The sequence below is a fragment of the Mus pahari genome, chromosome 9, assembly GCF_900095145.1.
Source record: "Mus pahari chromosome 9, PAHARI_EIJ_v1.1, whole genome shotgun sequence".
NCBI lineage: Eukaryota > Metazoa > Chordata > Mammalia > Rodentia > Muridae > Mus > Mus pahari.
Genome location: NC_034598.1, coordinates 54,275,030 through 54,297,922, shown reverse-complemented (window position 1 = coordinate 54,297,922; position 22,893 = coordinate 54,275,030). Strand labels below are relative to the sequence as shown.

Sequence of the window (22,893 nt, the reverse complement as noted above, 5' to 3'; positions counted from 1 at the left end):
GGGTGGGTAGGGGAACAGAGGTGGGGGGAGGGGTATGGGAATCTTTCGGGATAGCATTTGAAATGTAAATAAAGAAAATAATAATAATAAAAAAAACCATGAAAAAAAAAAAAAAAAGTAGATGCTTATATTATTGTTCATGAAACCTAAGTTACAATGCGGTACCTTAGTTAGGGTTGCTGATGCTGTGATAAAGCACCATAACCAAAATCAACTTGGGGAAGAAAGGTTTGGTTGGCTTTTTCCCCCTTATACTTCCACATAACAGCCCATCATCAGAGGAAATCATGGCGGGAACTCAAGGTGAGAACCTGGAGTCAAGGACTGAAGCAGAAGCCATGGGGTAACGCTGCTGCTTACTGGCCTTGCTCCTCAGAGATTGCTCTTCTTTTCTTATTCCTTTCTCATAAACTTACTCCAGGACCACCTGCTTAGGGGATGGTGCCACCCAGAGTGGGCTGGTTCTTTCCACATCAGTCATTAATCAAGAGTATGCCCTGAAGGCTTGCCTAGAGCTGTGTCTTATTAAGGCTTAGGTTTCCTTCACTTAGGGAACTCACTTGTGTCGAGTTGACAAAAGATCAGCCTTGATCTTTTACCTGGCTGGAAATCTCTTGGCAAGAATAATACAGGAGAATGAATGCATGAACTTGTTCTTATCTTTCTCAAACCAAGTGTGGTGATAGGAATGACTGACTTAAGCACTAAGCCACTTAATAACCCAGGGCTGCCTCGTGGTTTCCATCTGGTCCTCTGGCTCTTCCCCGGGACTCTGAAGGAGCTACTTCTCTACCACAGTATCTTCTCTGAACACCCAGCAGAGGTCGCCACTGAACAGAGACAGGAACAGAAGCAGCCACAGGGACTAGAAGACAGGAGTGAGGAATCAATTTTCCAATCCGATGGGACAGAAAAACAAGAGTTGTCTAGATATTATGAAAAATGAGACTCTTGTCAGTAATTCAGGCCAGAAGATTGCATCCATTGTTTCTTAGGATGAATTCCCTATGGCACTGTGACTTTTCTTCCAAATGAAAGTGGAAGTGTGGGCCACAAGGACTGACTGACAGAGCTTAGGGAGAAAATGGCATGTGGGATGGTACCTCTTTCATTTTAAAGCATGATAAGAAAGATCCTCTCTGACTGCTCTAAAAGAGCCTCTAACACCTTTAAACCACAGGGCTCATGCATCGGGAAAGTGATCAGACCATGACCCTGTAGAGGGTAGACTCATATTTTCATTTCATGCGGAGGCTCTCGAGGCTTCGTGTAAAGTACAGGAGAATGACAGGAGACATGGAAAAGACAGAACAAGAGCCCTGGGTGCATTTCAATAGCCTGAGTACTGTGAACTCCAGAGCAACTTTGGTGCTTCTCACAATTAAGTTAGTTTTCTGTGGCTGTGGGCTAAATGATCCCAAAGTCTAGCTTTCAGACAACTGTCATTTATGACCTGATTTGCGAGGATCAGAAATATAGGTCTCACACAAGGCAGCAGTTAGATTGTAGACAGCTACAATCACCAAAGTTTCAGCCAGATTGGAGAAAGGAAGAAATTATTGAAGTGATGGCAAGTCCTGGTAGAGTTGATTGGTTGAAACGTTATAGGTACTGAGAGAGGGGGTAGGAAGGGAGGGAAAGAGGGAGGGAGGGAGAGGAGGGGAAGAGGAGAGGTAGCTGAGAGTTTTAGCCATAGCTTGGTATAGACTGGCAGGATGTAGCCGAGGGAGCATCTTTTTATGGCTACAGACAGGTCCCCAGGTTCTCATGGGAGGTTTCTCACCAGAACTTTCTCCCAAAGGAAGCCCCCACCATGGAGTGTTGAAGAATGATCATATGTCAACATGTACAAGCACATTCACATGCATGCATTCTTTGAGAACTCACACGTAAGAGTGCATGCACAGATTCACAGGCATGCAGTTCCCGAGTGCTATCACGCAAGCATTCTTATGTGTCTTCGCACACTTGCAACTTCTGAAGGCTATTGTGTGCAGCTGGTATGCAAGCATTCATTTGCATGCAGTTTCTAAGTGCTATCGAGTTGGCACTCATGAGCCTGCTCACATGTGTGCAATTGCCACATGTTCTCCTCGGGGAGTGTGCACGTGCGTTTTCACATTCTATATCCAAGTGCCATGATGCCACTGTCAAATCATCGAAACACACACGACGGAAATGACAGAGACAACATGTCAGCCATCAGACACATCAGTCCTACACAGCTCCTCTCTGGTAAGTACTGCCTAGATAAACCCCAGCACACAGAATTTAAAAGAAAATCCTAACGTTCACAAAAGAATTCAAGGAATCTAGAAAAACATGAACAAACACTTTATTTACCGCCATTTTTCTGTTGGGCTTTCCTTTATGTGTGACTTGTGTTTTATTTTACAGCATTCAATAATATTTCCTTGTCCTGCATATTTAATGTCTTACCCATGATATGAGTTGATAAGTTTCATTTCTGGTTTTGTTTAGTTGGATGTCTTGATTACTGTTCTATGGCATGTGAGACCATGACCAAGGCAACTCTTATGAAAGAGAGCATTTAATTGGGGGCTTGCTTACAGTTTCCAAGGTTTAGTCTATTGTCTTAGTTAGGGTTCCTATTGCTGTGACAAAACACCATAGCAAAAGCCAATTGAGAGGAAAGGGTTTATTTGGCTTACACTTCTACATCATTATTCAACATCAAAGAAAGTCAGGACAAGAACTCAATCAGGGCAGGAACCTCAAGGCAGAGTTGATGCAGAGGCCATGGAAGGGTGCTGCTTACTGGCTTGTTCCCCATGGTTTACTCAGCCTGCTTTCTTACAGAACCCAGGACCACCAGTCCAGGGATGGCCCCACCCACAATGGGCTGGGCCCTCNCCCCTTGATCACTAATTGAGAATATGCCTTATAGCTGGATCTCATGGAGGCATTTCCTCAACTGAGCTCCTTCACTCCTTGACTTAACACCTGTTCTCTTTTATTTGGGACCCAAATCCTTTTGACCTGACCAGATTGCACAGAGAAACATAGACCCTTCACGTCATTTCTCAGCCTTCCTGAACAAAATTGCCCTTCAACATCCTCCCACCCAAAGCATTTTGTTTCTTGCTTCAGGCTAGATTACTCGCTTGATGCCCATTTGTCCTGTATCCTGTGTGTGGAGGAGGTGGAGAGGTCTCTGATCCAGGAGGCTCCTTGCCATCTAAGCAGAGTGTATGCAGGAAGAAGGACATAGCTCCTGAGCTATGCTGTGCTCTCTCTCCCCCTCCCAAACCTGCTCTGAGCAGCTGCTTGTGCCCTGGGAAGGAGAGAGTAGTTACTCACACCCAGTGGGAAAAGTGGAAGGTTCAACTCCTTCCCTCTTCACGGTTTATGTCTCCTTCTCTACCAGTGACTTATATAATTGAAGATTCCTCCCCCTCAAAAAAAAACCCTTCCTTTTCAGAGAATTCACAGTAGCTGCTGTCATCTCTTGGGGAAGGAAAGTCACTGAGGATAGATAGACCATCAATTGAACCTCACACCTCTTAGACATAAGACCAACCAGTGTTTACTAACCCAGGATACACAATCCCCATCAGCCCCAAACCTGGATATGGGAATTCAGAACAACTGGACCTGGCTATTCTTTATCTTTCAGGTGAACCTCTGCTATGTCCCTTCCAGGGGTGGGACAATACGGATCCTGGGGAAGGATGGGATCACTCAATCGGGTTGTAAAGAAGACTGGCTAAAAGAAAGTCTTCAGGGATTATAATTTTATGCATGTCCTGCCAATAGTGAGTTATCCTGCCAAGGACAGGCTACCTGCATCGTGTCCTCAAATTACCAGGCTTGTTTATACTGATGGTTTGACTGAACGCATCTCCTCCAGCTCACTGGGGAGTGACACTCCACCTGTATGTAGATGTACACTTGTGTAGGTTATCCCCTGGGGAATATGCCTATAACAGAGATGAGAGTACAGCTCCTGTTGACTTTGACTCAATGTTAAGGAAGGTCAAATGGGGCTCAGTTCTGGTCCCAGTTCCAGTAGGGGCAGGAAGAGCCAGTGCAAATTCTGTAGGCCTCAACCCTGTTGATTGGGAAGAAAACCTTTAGGGAACTCAGTTCTCTGGAAGACTTAGACCATTTGGAATATTCTATTTACAGGATGAAGAGCCAAGTTGACTTGTTTGCAAACTGAACTGAAGGAGACTAGACCTTCTTTTTATTAACCAGGGTGGACTTTGCATGACCTTAGGAGAAACTTGCTGTTTCTATGCCAACCAATGGGGGATTATTAGGGAAAATCTTACCTCAAGGAAAGGGAGAAGAGGAGACTTACATCAGATAATTGGTATCAGTCTGTGTTTACCTGGTCCCAGTGGCTGACCTATCAGCATTAGCCTGACCATTGTTTTCCATCCTGATCTGACTAATGGTGGGACTCTGCATCCTCAACCACATGACCAGCTACATCACACAGAGAATAAACTCTGCTAAACCACTGGGTCATTGGACTAACTCTGCCTCCCAGGAACAGGATGAATCAACTATGTGACTCATATCCACAGATGCAGTGGGGAAGGTGACCAGGCAAGGCAGGGCAGATGTTCCTCCATCTTGCATCCTTGCTGAGACCATTTTAAGTTTAATCTGAATTTGATCTCCAGAATTTGACAGAGAATTCCCTGGAAAATTACCCAACTATTCTGGGAACCTAAGGTTAAGATGTCCTAGTTAATGTATCACTTATCCTAGCTTCTGATGAACTGCTTGCTTGCATAAAGCCTCCCCTACAGCTGCCAAACAAGACAACACAATGTGGATCGTGCCTTTAAAATTCCCTTGCTCTTGCACCACTGGGTCCTGAGCATCCGAGTGTAGTCCCAGATGTCTGGAATAACGACTTTCCATTGGCTATAGAGAACAGTCTTCTTTGGTGGGCTCCCTGTAACTATTTCCTCTATGACCTTGTTAAATGTCTGGTCTTTATCACTGTTCTGGGATTCTTCTCTCCCATCTATGTCTAGAATTCTAAAATTTGATTTTTTTATCCTAACTCTAAATATTACTCCTACTCTAACACGAAACCTACTTAGAACCCAAATCATAAATACTGTTCAAACCATAATCATAACTGTACACTAAACCTAGTGGTAGTTCTGACACTCACCATGACACTAAAACAAATCTGATCCCTAACGCTCACTGCAAGCTCAGATTCTAAACCTAACCCTGTTCTGAAAGTCACCATAACCCTAAACCTAACACTAGGGTAATATGTAACCATAAGTCCATCTAATCTTAACCATAACCCTAACTCTAATATTAACTGTAACAAAAACCCTAACCCAGAACATAAACCAAGGTCTAAACATAACTATGGCTTTTTTTAAAAAAAGGCTAAGTTTAACTGTGACCCTAACCCTAACACTAAACCTGACCCTAGTTCTAACCTTAACCTTACAGGCATGCAGTTTCTGAGAATGGTCAGAAGGCAGGTATGCACATGTTCATATACGTGTGTGTTCCTGAAAGAACTAAGATGTCTACACAGTATTTCTAACCAGTTGCATGTAACAAAATCCATCAAGAATACAGGGAAATGTCATTTTGAATGTCACTTATGCTAATTAACAAGTTTCTTGCAGATTTAGATAGCAATAATAGAAATACTGCTGCCAGCCTTTTTCTCTGCTGCGGATTCTGCAAGAGTCTTTCAAATGGTAATTGCTCATTCACAGAGTGTGGATTTCTGATACAGACACTTCAGACGTTAATGAATCATTCCTAGAGTGCAGAGGAAACGGCACACACTTGTATTGCCCCCGTTTACTCTCAGAAGCATTTTAAAATGACTTGTAGCGGGTTTAGCGGCTCCTCCGTTTAGGCTGATATAACAAAGTCCTCTTTGGAAAGACGGCAGTTGAATAGCTGGCATCCTACCCTCCATCCTCCTCCCTAGTGACTCTTGAGCCACTCACGTGGCTATTTCCCTGGTTTACACGGTCTTGCAGGCAGCATGCTAGCAGTGCTTTTACGTCTGGCCAGCAGAGGGCAGTATACCCCAGCTGATCCAATATTTTTCTTTTCGAATCTATAGACCACAAAGAGGAAAGCATGGAAAAATGTGGCATTTGAAGAGCTTTTTCTCAGCCTTCAAGGGTGAAAAGGCAGTACTTTCTCAAAGAAATCTAAAGCTGCTTTCTCTGCACCCCCTTTTACAAGCACAGAAGAAAATAATGTGATCTCACTTTTACTGTCCAGGAAAGCAACACATGGCAGTGTGTAGTTAACCTGACCTATATATAACCTATAAGCACACACACACACACACACACACACACACACACACACACACACACACACTTATATAAATGTGTATATGAAGATCTGACCCACACTCATCAAAACTTACCTTCCATCTTTACTACACCACACCAGTTCTTACATATGTTGGTATTTCCATGATAACAGTGCTGGGCTCCTCAAGGGTAGCAATCTAGTCTCTTCTCTATTGAATAAAATTAATGCAAAAATTGAATTTTCTAATCAAATAAATAAATTAAATTTGTTTGGTCTCTCTGTCTTTCCAGACATGCTATAGCAGCAAAAAATTGTGCATGAATACACATCTCCACCCTCCACCCCCATACAGAGAGAGAGAGAGAGAGACAGAGACAGAGACAGAGACAGAGACAGAGACAGAGACAGAGACAGAGACAGAGAAAGAAAGAGGGAAAAAGCAAGGAGAGGAGGAAGGAGAGTGAGAGGAGAAGGACAGGAAGGGGAGGGAGAGGGAGAGGGAAATTTGCAACAGAAAGTACCAACCAGTTCCAAGCCCGAGAAACCCCTGGCTATAAAACAAACCTGGAAGACCCCCAAGAGCGCTGACAGTGGTACTGGCCTGCAATCCCGCTCTTGGGAAGAAGAGACAATGAAATCAATAGTTCAAGGTCATCTTCAGCTACACAGGCAATTTGAAGCCAGTCTGAGCCTCAAGAAATCTTTTCTTAGAAAAAAAAAATCAAGAATTTTGAATTTTATATTGTGCCAAGTATTTTTATTCGCCAGACATAATTATTTACTTTTTCCCAGCAGTAGGAATATATAAACACACAACTTTTACATTAACATATAAATATTTTATACATTACAAATATTTATAAATGCATCTATAAATGTTTACCTATGTTTTAAATATGCATTATAAAAGGTAAATATAACACTTAAATATGCTTAAGTATATTTTTATTTCCTTTATATTGGCAGTTTTGATTGCCCTGTAATATTACTACAATAATGTTTTACATTAGTATGATTAAATATTTTTCTGTTTATAATTTACTTAAAATCACAAATATTTACTAGCACTTTGAAATATTTAAGAATAATTTTTTAAAGATAAAGTATTTTAAATAACTATATATACCCTATTTAATGCTACATTTTGTTGTTAGCAAATAATTACTTTTCTTAGTTTCTGCAATTTAAAAGTCTGAGCCTTGATCAAGCTCATGTGCACACTCATTTTAAATGATAGTAGTAGCTAACAAATACCCTATGAAGGCTTTTTGACAATATGCTTTCATAATTCAAACAATGTGCTTAGTAATTTCTCATTAATAATTATATCATCATTTCACATTTGAGATTAGATTCTCATCATTTTGAATCTTATGTGAGAGAAAATTTTCATGTCTATCGCAGGAAAATCATTGGTATTGTTTTCCCACTGATATCTTAGGTTTCACTGTGGTGTTAAGAGTTTCTATGGCATTACTGAAGTTACTTGTTGGTTGGAGAAAATTGGTTTAATTTTTGTAAGCACAAATGTAGTGACCTAGAAGTAAGGAATCTGTCACATGGCACGATACACTAAAAGTAAGGAGATGCCCAAGATGCCCATGGTAAGCCTACTCTGGTCTAAGGGTGCCACAAACACCATTACAGATTGATAGCCATAGGATATGTGAATTCAACTACCAAATCCAAATATTGAATATTCCAAGGGATTAAATTTACTCTTATAGTTTTAGAAATAAAGAAATAAACATTTACATGTATTAACATGGCAACGTATCATTTCTTTCATAGGCAGAGCTGACATGTCCATGACATATCCCCCACTCTGATGACCACTGCCAGAACAGGGGGACATGAAATAGAAAAACTCCCCATTTCGACCTGGCTCTACTGGAAGAGCATTCTCTTATAGTAGAAAATGCTACTCAGTTTCCTTTTGCTGCAACAATGTTGGTTTCTTTTCACACACCTCCTGAACAGAAGTCCAGGCACAGCTTAGACTCTGCTTCTGGTCCTGGGGACCTTAATCACACCGCTGCTGGTGTACCTGGGAGAAACCCACATCGAATTGGTCAGCAGTCTTCAGGCCCTTGGAATTGCAGGACAGAAATCTGGGTGTTGCTGGCAGTGAACGGGAGGCTGCTGCTCTCAGCTCCTAGAAGCCGTGTAGTACCTGCCTCCATCTTCACAGCCATGAGAGAACCTGGAGAGACGGGAGCTACAAATTTGTGTAATGTAATCACATGATCACCAACACATGACTGCGCGTTTTGATGCTTTTGTTCTGTCCTTACAAGCAAGTTATAGAGTCACCACACTCAAGAGGAAAAGATCACTCAGGAGTGTGACAACCACGAGGTAGGGAACATGGACCACCTTAAGTGTCTACTTGCTCTCGTTGCTGCCTAAAAGGGAGACACGAGAATAAATACCAGTTCTTAAAGAGTTATTAGCTCATGCAGTTTCAACTATGTCCCATGCAGAATACTAGAACTTTAGAATCTTTTCAAAGACACCTCTGTCAGGATCTGACCCAGCACTCTGTATTTTCTGTGCTGTCTCTAAACTTCAGGAACGGTTCAGGGCTAAAATCCATCAATAGGCCTCCCTCAGCCAAGGTCTGGAGAACAGAGGGAAAAGGCTTGTCCCAGGCTCACTCCCAGGCTTGTCAGACTGAGGTGCGCATGTCTGTGGCTCTGAGACTGTGGTGGGATTCTGGACAACCCAAGCAGGGGGGTCTCATGATGTCTGACAGTTCCCGCAACTTCATGGTTCTCAATAGTCATCCTCCCTGTCTTCTCTATTCTTGTGCACGTTGTGAACTCTTGATCACCTGAACTCAGACCTCTTCTATTTGAATCAAAACAGTTTTTTAAAAAAATGAAACTCTGACTCTAAGATAAAGCTGCTTTTGTGGGCTAAGATCTCCAATCCTGGTTACCATCCTCTGCCCTAGGTGTAAATATTGCCTTTGCTTTGTTGCTTGAAATAATAGAATATGAGAAAGGGGAGGAGAGACAGAGAGAAAGCGGGTAGGCAGAAAAAGATCTGTTTCTGTGTGGTACGTCTTTCCGACATCCAGTGATACTGTTAACATTCTATTTATCCACTGGTGTGTAACAGACCATGCAAAGTTTAGGGATGTAAAACATGTAACACATACGGTCATGACTCTGTTGGTTACAAAGCAGAACAGGTGAAAATTCTGTGAATTTCCCTGGGCAGATGTGCAGAAACAAGGCATTGATGACAGACCAAAGAAACTATTCTATACGAGTGAAGGTTAGTGAACCACTGATATAAGTGTTATCTACAGGAACATAGACAACAGGGTAATTTGGGGGCGCATGAGTGATTCTAAAGCAGTTGCTTCACCCCAGCTTTTGAAAGTTGAATCTCTGAGGTTCCTGAAAGGGGCATCCCTGAAGCTTTCTGTGCCATTTGCAAGTAGTTCAGCTGGCTTAGGAGTCTATTAAGCAGTTGCTTACCGTGTATATTACCCCCAGGAGAGGCATTATAAAGCCTGGAACTTCTAGAACCTTCCTGAGATTTCTGTTCCTTGGAAGCTGTGGTGGTTTGAATGAGAATGCCCCCATAGATTCATGTTTGTATGCTTGCTCCCCAGTTGCTGGAACTGTTTGGGAATGATAACGGAGGTGTAGCCTTATTGGAGATAATTCCAAAATCTCACGATTGCCTGTTAATTTTCATGTCTCCCCTTCTCTGTCATGGGTTTGTTGTCTCAACATACACGCTCTCAGCTATAATTCCAATGTCACCTCTGAACCACTGCTGTCATGCTCCTTGCCATGATGATCATAAGATTGATCTGAAATTGTAAGCAAGTTCCAAATTCAATGCTTTTTAAAAAGAAAAAGTTGCCTTGGTCATGGTGTTTTGTCGCAGTAACAGAAAAGTAACTAAGTCAGAAGTTTCTTAACTACCCAGGTCTTCAGAGGCTGCCACCTCCTCCAGGAGGAATGTTTCATTTGGAAGAAGTGCTACACAGTATCAACTCACTGTAGTGATGCTCCGTATAAGCCACACAGGGTCTAGAGCCTCACTGGGGTGACTCAAACAGTCAGGAATAGTTTGATGAGCACCATATGTCTATATGACATCTACTAGGTCTATAATACACAAGATGTCTTCTTGATTCATGTGGCATGGTGCCTGGGATGGGAAGGTTAGACTAGGCCTGTCTTGGTGACATCCTCTTTTCTCCAGACGATAGTCTCAAGGAACCATCAGATGAAGCCCCTGCATATTCAAAGCAGAGGTCACAGTTAAAATCAGAAACTGCAGTTTCATAAGGCTCATGATTACTTCTACTGTATTGGCTAAAGACTCCCTAAGGGCAGCATAAGTTCAAAGAAATGAGTAGGAGTAAATTCAAACTCTTGATGGGCAATTTAGATGCACATACACAAACAAGGCATTGATGGAGCCACATTGGGTTGCTTTTGGGCAGGAGGTTGTTTCTTTGTTGATTTAAGATTGATTCTCATTTTGTAGCTGAGGATAACCACAGGTTCACAGTCCTCCAGCAGGAGCCTTCCACGTTCAGGAATGAATGGCTCTGAGACTCAATGTCTGGCCAATGTTGCCACCTTGGATACTAGTTACCATAATGAATACCATCCTGCAACTACATTTTTCACTCAGTGATAAGTCTTGAAAAATCTACCCTAGTTACTTGTATAGATGTACCTCACTCATTTCTTCCCATTGTTACATGTCATTTACTAATATGTCACAGGTTAGAGGGGTGTCATGTCAAACCTGTAATCCATGCATGTGGGAGATAAGCCTCCTACATAGGCTACATGGCAAGTCCATGTACAACATACCTGTAATCCATGCATGTGGAAGATAAGCCTCCCACATAGGCTACATGGCAAGTCCATGTACAATCTAGGCTACATACAAGATCCTGTCTCAAAATAAATCAAACTATACTACGGTTTATTTAGATATTTGTTCCCTCAGGGATAAGAAATTCTGTTTTTCTACTTTAAAATCATTCTTGAAGATAATTGGTTTTGTTTACATCCGATTGTTTCTAAGATTGATCCTGGGGAGTGACATTTTGTGGTTAGTTAGCACTGTGAGACAAGAGCACATCTAGAAGACAAACACTATCTACTTACAACAAGAACTGTTTCAGGCAGCTTACGTCTATAGATTCAATACATTTCCAGTTTCTCTATCCACTACCTAATACTATCACACTTTTTCAAATTTTTATTTTATTATTTTAATTAAATGTAATGTGTGGGTGTGTACACAGGGATGCAGGTGCCTGTGGAGGCTGGAGGACTCAGATCCCCCTGGAGCTGGGGCTACAGGTGGTGGTGAGCTAATCAAAGTGGGTGCCCGGAAACAAACTGCATCCTATTGCAAGAGCAGTGAATACACTCCTAACTGCTGAGTCACCGATCAGCCCTACTATAAGCTTTTTAAATGTGCACCACTTAGAACACAATATGTTACTCACTCATTTTCATGCCCCCCCCTCAGAACACTCATTCATCACCAACTTTATTGGATATCTTGTCTGTTCATATCCCTTCCCCATTTCCATTACAGTTTTAACTATTTTTATTCTTCATTTACATTTCAAATGCTATCCTGAAAGTCCCCTATACCCTCCCCACTCCCTGCTCCCCAACCCACCCACTCCCACTTCTTGGCCCTGGCCTTCCCCTGTACTGGGGCATATAAAGTTTGCGAGACCAAGGGACTTCTCTTCCCAATGATGGCCAAGAGGCCATCCTCTGCTACATATGCAGCTAGAGACATGAGCTCAGGGGGTACTGGTTCGTTCATATTGTTGTTCCACCTACAGAGTTGCAGCCCCCTTCAGCTCCTTGGGTAATTTCTCTAGCTCCTCCATTGGGTGCTTTATTTTCTTTGTAGAAATAGGTGGGCTTTTTGTTTGTTTGTTTGTTTGTTTGTTTGTTTTGTTTGTTTTTTCTATTCTTGGTCCTCATTCTCTCATTTTTACCTATCAGGACAGACTTGGATGAAAGCCAGCATCATGGCCACAGGACTGTAGTTTAAGTGAAGAGGGAGGCTCAGAGCCACCCCATTCGGGCCCAAAGTCACTGCAGGCACTTAGCACAGTAACCAAGTCTCATTCCGGTGCGAGCCAGATTTCCAAAGATTCCAGGCAAACCTCATCCTGAGGTTACAATGTCAAACTTTTACAAGATTTCTCAAAAGTGAAGTTCTTAACCAATGGCTTGCAATCATGTGAGTGCTTGCAAAAACAGAGATGTCTCCTGCCTTAGAATTTCCAGCTGTGGGTGAGGGGCAGAAACTCTCAGTTGGAGCAGAGTGTTCACTATTCATTAGTAGAATCTGAGAATCACTACTGTGATCACAGATCAACAGGTTGGAAAGGAAGACAGAAAAGGAAAGTTAATAGTTCATCCCACTGTTTTGTTCTGGGAAACAAAAATAGAATTCTATCATAGCATTTGAGATCAGCCAGCCCTGTGATGCTTAACCTCCTCTGTCAGCATGAGAAATTCATCCAGACCCCTGAAAGTCAGACCCTTTGGAGGGTATGTTGGATTCCTGACTCACAGAAAGCTCTCTTCTGTCCCAGAGCCCAGTCTGAACCTCTAGTTTCATAAAAAAAACAAAAACAAAAACAAAAACAAAAAACAGAAACTCAGACCAAGAGAGATTCGCATCTACTGTTTTGCCTCAACCCCGTGCCCAAGGCTTAGTTGTTCCGATGCACTGTCTGAGACTCTCTGTGTTCTTTCACAGTCCCTTGATGAGGCTGGTTTTAGCCGGTGACAGTGAATGCTCAAACACTCTGATAATGTAGTGTTCTCAGGATGCTGGTAAGTTTCCTCTCTAAAAATCAATTCTCTATGTAGTATCTGTTGCTTGAAGATCTAAAAGGAGGAACCATGCAGATCCTTGTCTATGGCTGCCTTGTTAAACAAGGAACACACGTGCATGTGACTTGAGGCTCTTCCCGCTGACCCCTTTTCCTCTGTTAGTTAAAAAAAAAAAAAAAAAAAAAAAAAGGCAACAGCTGTACAATGATGCACACGTCAGAGCTCGGGTCCTGGGTATTTGGGTATTTGTACTTATTCTACAACAGCAGGCCAGTATGTCCTCCGAGACAGAGCAGATCATAAAACGTAACCAGGCTTTACAATTTTTGTTCAATCACTGGTTTTTATTTTTATTTTTTTCCTTTTCATTCTTTGCTGTCCCTGTTCCCTGGATTCTCATTTATTTTTTACAAAATTTATAGCGTACCGTAAAATAGTCAGCACAGCCAGGGTAAATGATCCAGGGTTTGGGAACAAGGAGTCCACATTCTAATGGTCTCTGTGCTTGGCTTGCCAGACACAAAGCCAGTCATTTACTCTTCTTCCTTCTGCTATATTGCGACATGGATAAGATAGACCATGACCCATTTGTCTCGCAGGATCCCTGTGAGGTAAGACTGATTAAAGTCTTTTATAAGCATAATCTATTCTTTTCCGTGATGGGCTTTCGAAGGGCAGGCTTGGATATAAAACACGGTTGTTGGAAGCCACACACAAGGGAGTTTCCTGAAGTCAAATGTTACACATAAGCTTGACCTTAACTGTAAGGATTCCCCAAAGATACAACTGTGAAAAAACTGCACAATGCCAAAGAAATAATTATGTAAGGATACACATGTACATAGATGCCTTTAAATGTTTTCAGTTGGAAACATTAACCAAATAGGATACTGTTTCCTTGTAAGGCTTTTCTCACTATTGTTTGTCTTTTGAGGGCAAAAGAAAAGTGTACATTTTTGTTAATTGTAAATATAGTCTGGGTTTCAAGAAAATAGAGACTATACAAACAGAACAGTAATAGTGATTAATATATTTAATTAATACATAATTAGTATTTCTTAATATTAGTTACACACCAACGATCTAACATCATGTATTTCTCTTCAGTCTTTCTCTTATATGAATAGACAAGAATATTTGTGTATATGATTCAAAATTAGGGTGAAATTCTATGTGTTATTAGTTCTTAATTTTTTTATAGTTTGATTTTGGCTATTTGTTTGCCTATTTGCTATCTATGAGACTGGATTTAACTGTGTATCCAAGACTGGTGTAGCATATGCTTTGTATCCCAAGGTAGAATTAAATAGACAGTTCTCCTGCCTTAGCTTCCCAAATGCCACGATTACAGCATGAGTCATAATACCTGGTTCTATGTGTGTGTGTGTGTGTGTGTGTGTATGTGTGTGTATGTGCATGTGTGTGTGCATGTGTGTATGTGCATATGTGTGTGCATATGCATGTATATCTTGTGTGTGTGATTGTGCATGTGTATATGTGTGCATGTGTGTGCATATCTTATGTATAATTGTGCAAGTGTATATGTGTGCATGTGTGTGCATGTCTTATGTGTAATTGTGCATGTGTATATGTGTACATGTGTGTACGTGAATGTGTGTGTGCATGTGAATATGCATGTATGCATGTATGCATGTCTTACTGTGTGATTGTGTGTGTATTTGTGCATATATATGCGAATATGTGCATATGAGATATATAGTTTTGACTCATTTATTTTAAATAATGTATCTGAGTGTTTTGTCTCTATGTATGTATAAGCACCATGTGTACATAGTGCCCCCAGAAACCAGATTAAGTGTTGGATCCCTTACAACAGGAGTTACAGATATTTGTGAACCACTGTGTTAGAACCAGAAGCTGATCCCAGGTCCTTGACAAGAGAGGCAAGTTACCCTTACCCACTGTGCCATCACTCCTTCTGTGCCTATTAACTGCCTTCTACTAATTCAGATAATGTTACTGCTTCTCAATATGATGTGGTGCCGTGGTGATTCTTTTCTTGCTTACATGTCTCCCTGTCATTTGTTAAAGTCTATTCTAATTAAATAGATTGACCTACTCCAATTACCAGCCCTTGCGACATCATAGAATGCTTCAGGTTATCTGAGTTCAGTATACTTCACCTTTATTCTTCTAGTCTATGACCCAGCTCTTCAAATTTCCCCTCAGGGTGAGTTGTTTTTACTGTAATAATGAGATACCTTTGAGTAGATTTCCACACATCCTACATTCAGCCAAAGGACATGGAGAGAGAAGGGCGATCCTTTCGAGGCACAATGAACAACGAGCCATTCATGCAGCCAAGCACTTCCTGTTGCAATATCTCCTTCTCTGTTCTCATTTCACTGATTTGGAAATGAAATCAATAAACAAGGCACTTGTAGGGACACAAAAAAGGAGAGATCTAGATTTTAATGCAGGTCACAACTCTGGGTAGGTACTGATTTTGTATAAAGATGTTCCATAAAAAAAGTCCATATCTCTCAGTAGATAGAAACCAAACTGAGTTGAGTTTCAATCAGCTTGTGAGCACAGCTGAAATGTCCTCAGGCAGATTTCTACCTTGATGCATCTGTCTCAGCGAGTGGCGTTTCCTCTATGTCACATCCACACTCTCCTAACTGGAGAAGCGATCTGCTGTTGACGGTTAACTTTGAAACTGTTCGGTATATATAATGAGTTAGCTCTGTTCCATTCCCTTTCCCCTTTCTCATCCCATTTTTAACCCCTCAGAAAGACATATCTCAACAGAGCCTTCTTCCTACTTCCATTCCTCTTTTCTTGTGTGATGCACAGAGTTTAATTCGAGTTTCTTGCCTGACAGAAACTTCCTCACAGGCCCCTCCCCCATCACTGATGACATGGTGATCTGCCCAATCTTATGCAAGACTTATGTAGATAACTGGAGATCCAGTGATTTCATGAGTACAGTGCATGTGTCCAGGAAACATCTTTTCCTTGCATTAGACTTATCTATAAAATTAGATCCATCTGAACTTTAAAATTACAAGTTTATATTCAAGTCCACATGTTAGAACTGAGACAGTTCACCATTATCAGATGTGGTGGTTTGAATGAAAATGCTCCCCATAGGCCTATAGGAAGCAGCACTATTAGGAGGTATCATCTTGTTAGAGTGGGTGTGGCCTTGTTGGAGGAAGTATGTCACTGGAGTATGGGCTCTAAGGTCTCAGATGCTAAAGCCAGGCCATGTTTCACTCTCTTTCTGCTGTCTGTTTACCCAAATATAAAACTCTCAGCTACAAATCCAGCATCATGTCTGCCTGTGTGCCCCCCCCTCATGCTTTCTGCCATGGTGACAATGAACTTAACCTTTGAACCATAAGCCAGACCCAACTAAATGTTTTCCAATATAAGAGTTGCCACAATCATGGTCTCTCTTCATAGCAATACAAACCCTAAGACAATCAGATATGAGGATGAGGAGTGTGATCATGGAAAGTGATTAATTACAGAAAGTCTGTTGAGAAAATCCACAGGCTTGACGGATGTGATCTATGACAAGGTCGTCTGTAAATATATAAGGTCAAAACAGGATGGAATTTGTAAAACAGAACTGAAATGTCCTGCGGGCATTACAGGGAAACCCTTCCACTGTACAGGTGGCTCCTTCTGCTTTGATGGAGAAGGGAACATTGTTTTATGCCAAAGGGCTTGGTTTGGGGATAGATGAACTTGATCTATCTCACTTATCCATTTTTTAGTATCATATGTTCCATTTGATCCCCTGTTATTCATTGTGTTTCCTAAAATAGCATAAAATGCAAAGACTCTGAAATCATCACATACTTAACTCACTTAGGCCAACTGTAGCTATAGGAAATAAATTTTAAGTAATACATATTTACAAGGAAGTTCAAAAATGTCATGTTTTATACTATGTTTTGAGAAACACAACATAGTGCTTTTGACAAACTCCATTAATACATTTGTAAGATTTTTATTTTCAACATAGCAAAATATTCTGGATACCCTCAGAAAAAATACATTCTTATCATCAAGAGGAAGGGGGAGAAGGGCCTCCCCTGGTCTACAGATCTGCTCTCAGAGAAGCCTCCAGCAGATCCCACGGGCAGAGCAGCTACCCAACCCTTGACAGAAATGAGGCTGCTTTAACTGGAAAGTAATGGAAGCCACAGCTGCAGAAGACGGAAGGCGCGTCCTGCTTCCATCTCAGGGTGGCTAGAATATTGCCTCTTAAATGAAAGAATGTGCGTTGGGGAAAGGAATGTCTCCGCTGATGCTTGATGTCTTAACCTTCTGACACTTCATATTGGAAAAATAAAATTGATGTCAGGCGTGTGTGGCTCAGCCAACACAGAGCAGGGATGATGGGAGCAAACTGAAAGCTGTGGAGCACAAAGTAACAGAACAAAAGAGAGGCCGAGGACGGACGGCATTATTCAAAGAGACAGCCCTTAAAAGAGTAAGACTTACAGAGCCTGGTGGTGTAGGAGGATTCTGCTAAAAACCTGCCTCCCTGCTCCACGCATGGTCTCTGTCACATTACAGGAGAAAAATCTTGCCCTTTGAACGAAAGTGCCTCACTGTGCGTGTGTGTTTAATCAATACATCGAGACCTAGGAAATGCACAGGTTAAGGTTATGAGAAAGGAACAGAGAAAAGGATCCTTGGGAAACTATTTTGATGGGGCAGAATTTGCTAGCCTTTCAAATAGCATTTTGTGGGTTCAGAGGAAATAGGTGTGGCTTGTAGACACCAATGGCTGCCCACGCACAGTGGAGGACATGGGGAAGTGACTATTTTTGTGGGTAATGCTTGCAAAGGTTCATAAGGACACCCCCTTAGGAACTTAAATGTATCTCATGCAAGAGAAGTAGTAACGAAAAGCATGCTGAAAGAAGAAATTTGCATTTGGAGAACCTTAAGACTTGGTAGCAGACTACAATTTAAAGGGCAAAATGGGATCTGGAGAGATGGCTCAGACGTTAAGGGCACTGGCTGCTTTTTCCAGAGGACCCAGGTTCAATTCCCAGGACCCACATGGCAGCTCACAATGGTCTGTAATTCCAATTCCAGGGGATCTGACACCTTCACACCGACATACATACAGGTGAAACCCCAATCAATGATTGAAAACTAATCTTTTTAAAGGACAAACCAATGCAAGTTAAAAGAGCAGTCAGGACCCACAGGACCATCTTCAGGACACTCCTGAGATACAATAAGCTTCTGAAAGGAGCCAAGGAAGGCCTGCAGTGAGGTTTTGAGAATTGTTAGCTTTTTGCGGAGTGCTACAGGGTGAGGAAAACATTGCCTGGGGTTCGGGTCCAGGTCTGTCACCTAACGGTTTCTTTGAAACTTCATTTCTTCACATGTAAAATGAGGGTAGCAGTCCACTTCTGTAGGGTGATGGCTTTAACTGAGCTACTAGCTACTGCAAAGTAGCTAACATATTGAAGACCGGTGAATGGTTTTTTATTAGAACAAAGAAATCATAAACCTATGAAATGTGCGAGCTGGAGGTATCCATGCATACATCAGAACCATTGCATTTCACGAGGCAGTGGAGACTCAGGGAGAGTTCATGTGTAGCCCCCCCCCCATTCCAGAGTGCCAGGGGTGTTCAGACTATAACTTGGAACCCCAGCCATTCAAAAAGTCTGCTCTGGGACATTCTAGAAAGTAAAGATATGGACAAAGAGGAAGAGAATAAGAACCATGATAAAGACATTTCATTTTCCTTTCTTTTAAAGGTTGGGCTCCGGTCTGGGGAGATGGTTCAGTCGGTAAGAGCGCTCCTGCATAAGCACATGGACCTAAGGTGGAATCCTCAGCATCCACTTCAAACTATATCAGGCATGGCTGTACATGCTTGTAACCGCAAGATGGCCAGGGGCAGGCATGGCTGTACACGCTTGTAACTGCAAGATGGCAAGGGGAGGGAAGATACATGGACCCCAAGAGCTCACTGTCTAACCAGCCGAGCTAAAATGGTGAGCTTCTGTTTTGGAAAAAGACCCTGTTTACAAAGCAATAAGGCGGACATTGATAGAGGAGATTACTTGCTCTGCTGTTCTGGGCTGTGGGCACTACATGTTTCTAACATGTGTACACACAGAGAGACATAAAACCATATGCATACGGGCATTCATGTGTATGCTCATTCAAAGGTAAACTCTCCTAGGCAAAAAGAAGTTAGAAAATGTTTGCTCTGTGCCAGCAAGAAGAAAGTCAGCCGGGCAGCCGATGCCTCACTAGTGCTGTGTCTCCTCCTGTCGTTCTGAAGCCAGGCTGGAGGCACACATTTCTCCTCAGGAGGTCTGGGTGTTTCCGGGCTTCAGAGTGGCTGGCTGAGGCCACGTACAACATGGAGAATAACCTCTTTCATTCAGAGTCTGTTGATTGAATGCTTATTATTGATAGATGGGTGGATGATGGATGGAGATATGATAGATAGATAGATAGATAGATAGATAGATAGATAGATAGATAGATAGATATGATAGATAGATATGATAGATGATAGATATGATAGGGATAGACAGACAGACAGACAAACAGATAGACAATAGATAGATAGATAGATAGATAGATATGATAGATAGATAGATAGATAGATAGATAGACAATAGATAGATAGATAGATCGATAGACATAGAGAGATAGACAATAGATAGATAGAGATAGAGAGAGATAAATGCTAGATAGATGGATAGATATAGAGAGATAGACAATAGATAGATAGATAGATAGATAGATAGATAGATAGATAGATAGATAGATAGAAATAATTTTTCATAGCAATATATAATCTAGTGTTTGAACAACTGGGCACAATAGCCTGGATTAACCTATAAACTTCACCATCATTTTTGATATGTGAAAACAAGATGTATCTGGTTTTTCTCTCATTGATGTTCTGTTTTGTTGTTTTTTCTGTTCTTTGGGGACGTGGGAGATATTTATTAGTTTGGCTGCGTTATTTTTATATTAATGTATTATCTGAGTTGTGTGGCCAGCAAGCTACTGCGAGGCATCCTGACACTAAATTCAGTGGTTGAAATTGGCAAATATTCATTTTGTGAATGGTTCTGTGGGTCAGCACTTCGGGCTGAGTTCCATGGAGCCTGTCTAGTCTCTGGTAGATTTACTTATGCATGTGAAGTCAGGTGCTGAGTGATTTAGAATGGCTCGTATCAACTCTACAAAATCACTCATCTTCTATTAGCCCAACTCAGGGTTGCTTGTAGCAAAGATTTGTCCCTACAGATAGCAAAGGCTTCTAAAAGCTGTAAGACTGTATCATTCCCAGATAAGTCAAATAGGCCTGTCATCTCAACCTGAAGTCACTTGAGGAGCCATAACTATGGCAAGAGACCATTTGGCCTGGCACTTCCTGCACGTAAAGACTTCTTCATAGGGAAGGCAGTGTCTTCTCAGAACAGGACTAAGGAAACAGCCTTTACCACCAGAGGCTGGTAATTAGGGAACCAGGGGACATGCGTAAACAAGCTCATTTCTACTCCCCACATCCTGCAGCTTCCTAACACAAGTCTAGTATGGCCACATGTCCCAGAATTACAGTGGCAGACAAAAGAGGATCTTTGGGTCTTGCTAGCCACCAGCCTAGCTCCAGGTTCAGTGAGAGAACCTGTCCCCAAAGAATAAGGTGGAGAGTCATAAAGCAGGAGACCAAACAGTCTCATTCTCCACCAGCCTCTGTGGACCAAGACATGAGAATCCATGCACACACAGGTAGTCATACACCACAGATATATACATTCTCTGTCTCTGTCTCTCTCTCAGATTCAGTCTCTCTCTCTCTCTCTCTCTCTCTCTCTCTCTCTCTCTCTCTCTCTCTCACACACACACACACACACACACACACACACTTATACACAAACAAAAAGCAAACAAAAGTTCAAGAGAGCCCTACACTGTAGGCCCAACTCCCAAACATGTTCATGGCCATACAGACCTCCTTAAAGACCTAAAGATGAATTTTCTGCTTGTCTCATTTTGCTATAAATCTGTATCTGGGTCATGTTCATGATTTCCCCAACTGAGCTGGTGTCAGACATTTCTCCTATTCATTGGCTTCATGGTATTTTAATGCCGTAAACGCACCATCTGTGTCCGTGCTTTATGCAAATGAGGCAGAAGGAAAGCTTCCCCCCAGTTTCACCAACTAGAGGTCGCTGCTACTGGGAATACACAAAAGTTTCTGCTTCTGCCCACAACTATGTTTGAGTCAGGGGCGGGGCCACTGCCTAGCACTGCCTAGGTTAGCTGCCCGGAAGTACAAAGAAACAGAGAAAAAGAAACACCTCTCTGGTTCCCACCATGTGGCAGAATCACACCTCAGAGTTCCAGTATCCAGCTCGAATAATAAATCAGGGACTGCTGACGGCAGCAATCCGTCTTCACATGACGGAAAATAAAAAGAGGAAGAATTTCGTAAGTGATGTTTCACTGATCCGCACAAACCAAAGGCAAAGAAGTTGGCCGTTATGACTGGTAACTGGCAGCTCAGAACTGTCAGACCATCAAAATCCATTTCTGCTCTTACAGACCCTCAGGGAGCAGACAGCCAAGGGGGTGGCTCCACAACCAGCGGTGTTACAATATTGTGTGTGGGGGTGGGGGGGTGATAATGCACATTTGTATGTGTTTATGTCTGTGCCTATGTATGTGCCTGTGTGCGTCACTGTGAATGCACACATGTATGTGCATTCTGAAGCAATTAAGCATACCTTGGATAGGTAATATGGCTCTAAGGTAGTAGTTCTCAACCTGTGGGTCACGACCCCTTTGGAGGACAAATCACCCTTTCACAGGGGCTGCCTAAGACCGGAAATACAGATACTTACATTACAACTCATTACAGTAGCAAAATTACAGTTATGAGCAGCAAGGAAATAAGTGTGTGGTTGAGGAGGGTCATTACAACATGAGGATCTGTGTTACCATTACAGCACTTTGCATGCAGGGAACTACTGCTCTAAGGGATATTTAGACTTTTCTACTGCCTTTAGCTCGCTGAGCTTGTTCAGTACTATTCGAAATAACCTAGAAGTAATGCTTTGGTTGACATCCCAGTTTATTAATGGTTATTCCTTTGTTAAATCCCCAAAGCTGGTTTGTTTGTATTTGTTGTTGTTGTTTTGTTTTTGTTTTGTTTTGTTGGAAACAACACTACACATGAACAGCCCAAGGATGTGTTAAATCTGTACTTGATATTTAACCAAGAAAATATGAGAACCTGAATTGCTTAAGGATATTACATCATCAAACCAACACAAGCAGCTCTCACTGGAGGTAATTAGGATTGCATGTCAATGATTTCCTCAATGAAGAAATTAAAGCATCTTCTCAAAACCTGAGGGTAGGGACCACGCTGGCGTTTCAACTGTGTTGTCAGGAGTGAATTTACAGAGAAGCAGCAAAGGCGGATTCAGTCAGTGTAAGCTGTATCCTTAGGCGCTAAATCACACGACCCCTGTATCTTCAAAGACCGGGAAAATCCTGAACCAGAGCCTGGGATTTGGCAGTTAGGTAGGATTAGTTTAAGTGTCCTGAACCTCTTGAAGCATGCAGGTCTGATTCCGTAGTCCTTTGGGCTTGTGTGGGGGAGGTATTTGCTGTAGACACTGAGAAATCCGTGCTGCAGTGCCCTTCAGGCGGTGACTGATGAGGGATCAGAGTGACTTGACTTTGAGTTGTTAAAAACAGAACACAGTGA

The 22,893-nt window shown here is 42.0% G+C and overlaps 1 long non-coding RNA gene across 1 annotated transcript; it reads right to left on the bottom strand.

Moving 5' to 3' along the window:
- Positions 1-18,606: 18,606 nt before the first annotated feature.
- On the bottom strand, positions 18,607-21,565 carry LOC110326243. The gene is made up of 3 exons (XR_002380781.1): positions 21,494-21,565; positions 19,407-19,546; positions 18,607-18,949 (listed from the first exon to the last, which is right to left on the bottom strand). It is a non-coding gene; the product is annotated as an uncharacterized LOC110326243 (long non-coding RNA).
- Positions 21,566-22,893: the final 1,328 nt, after the last annotated feature.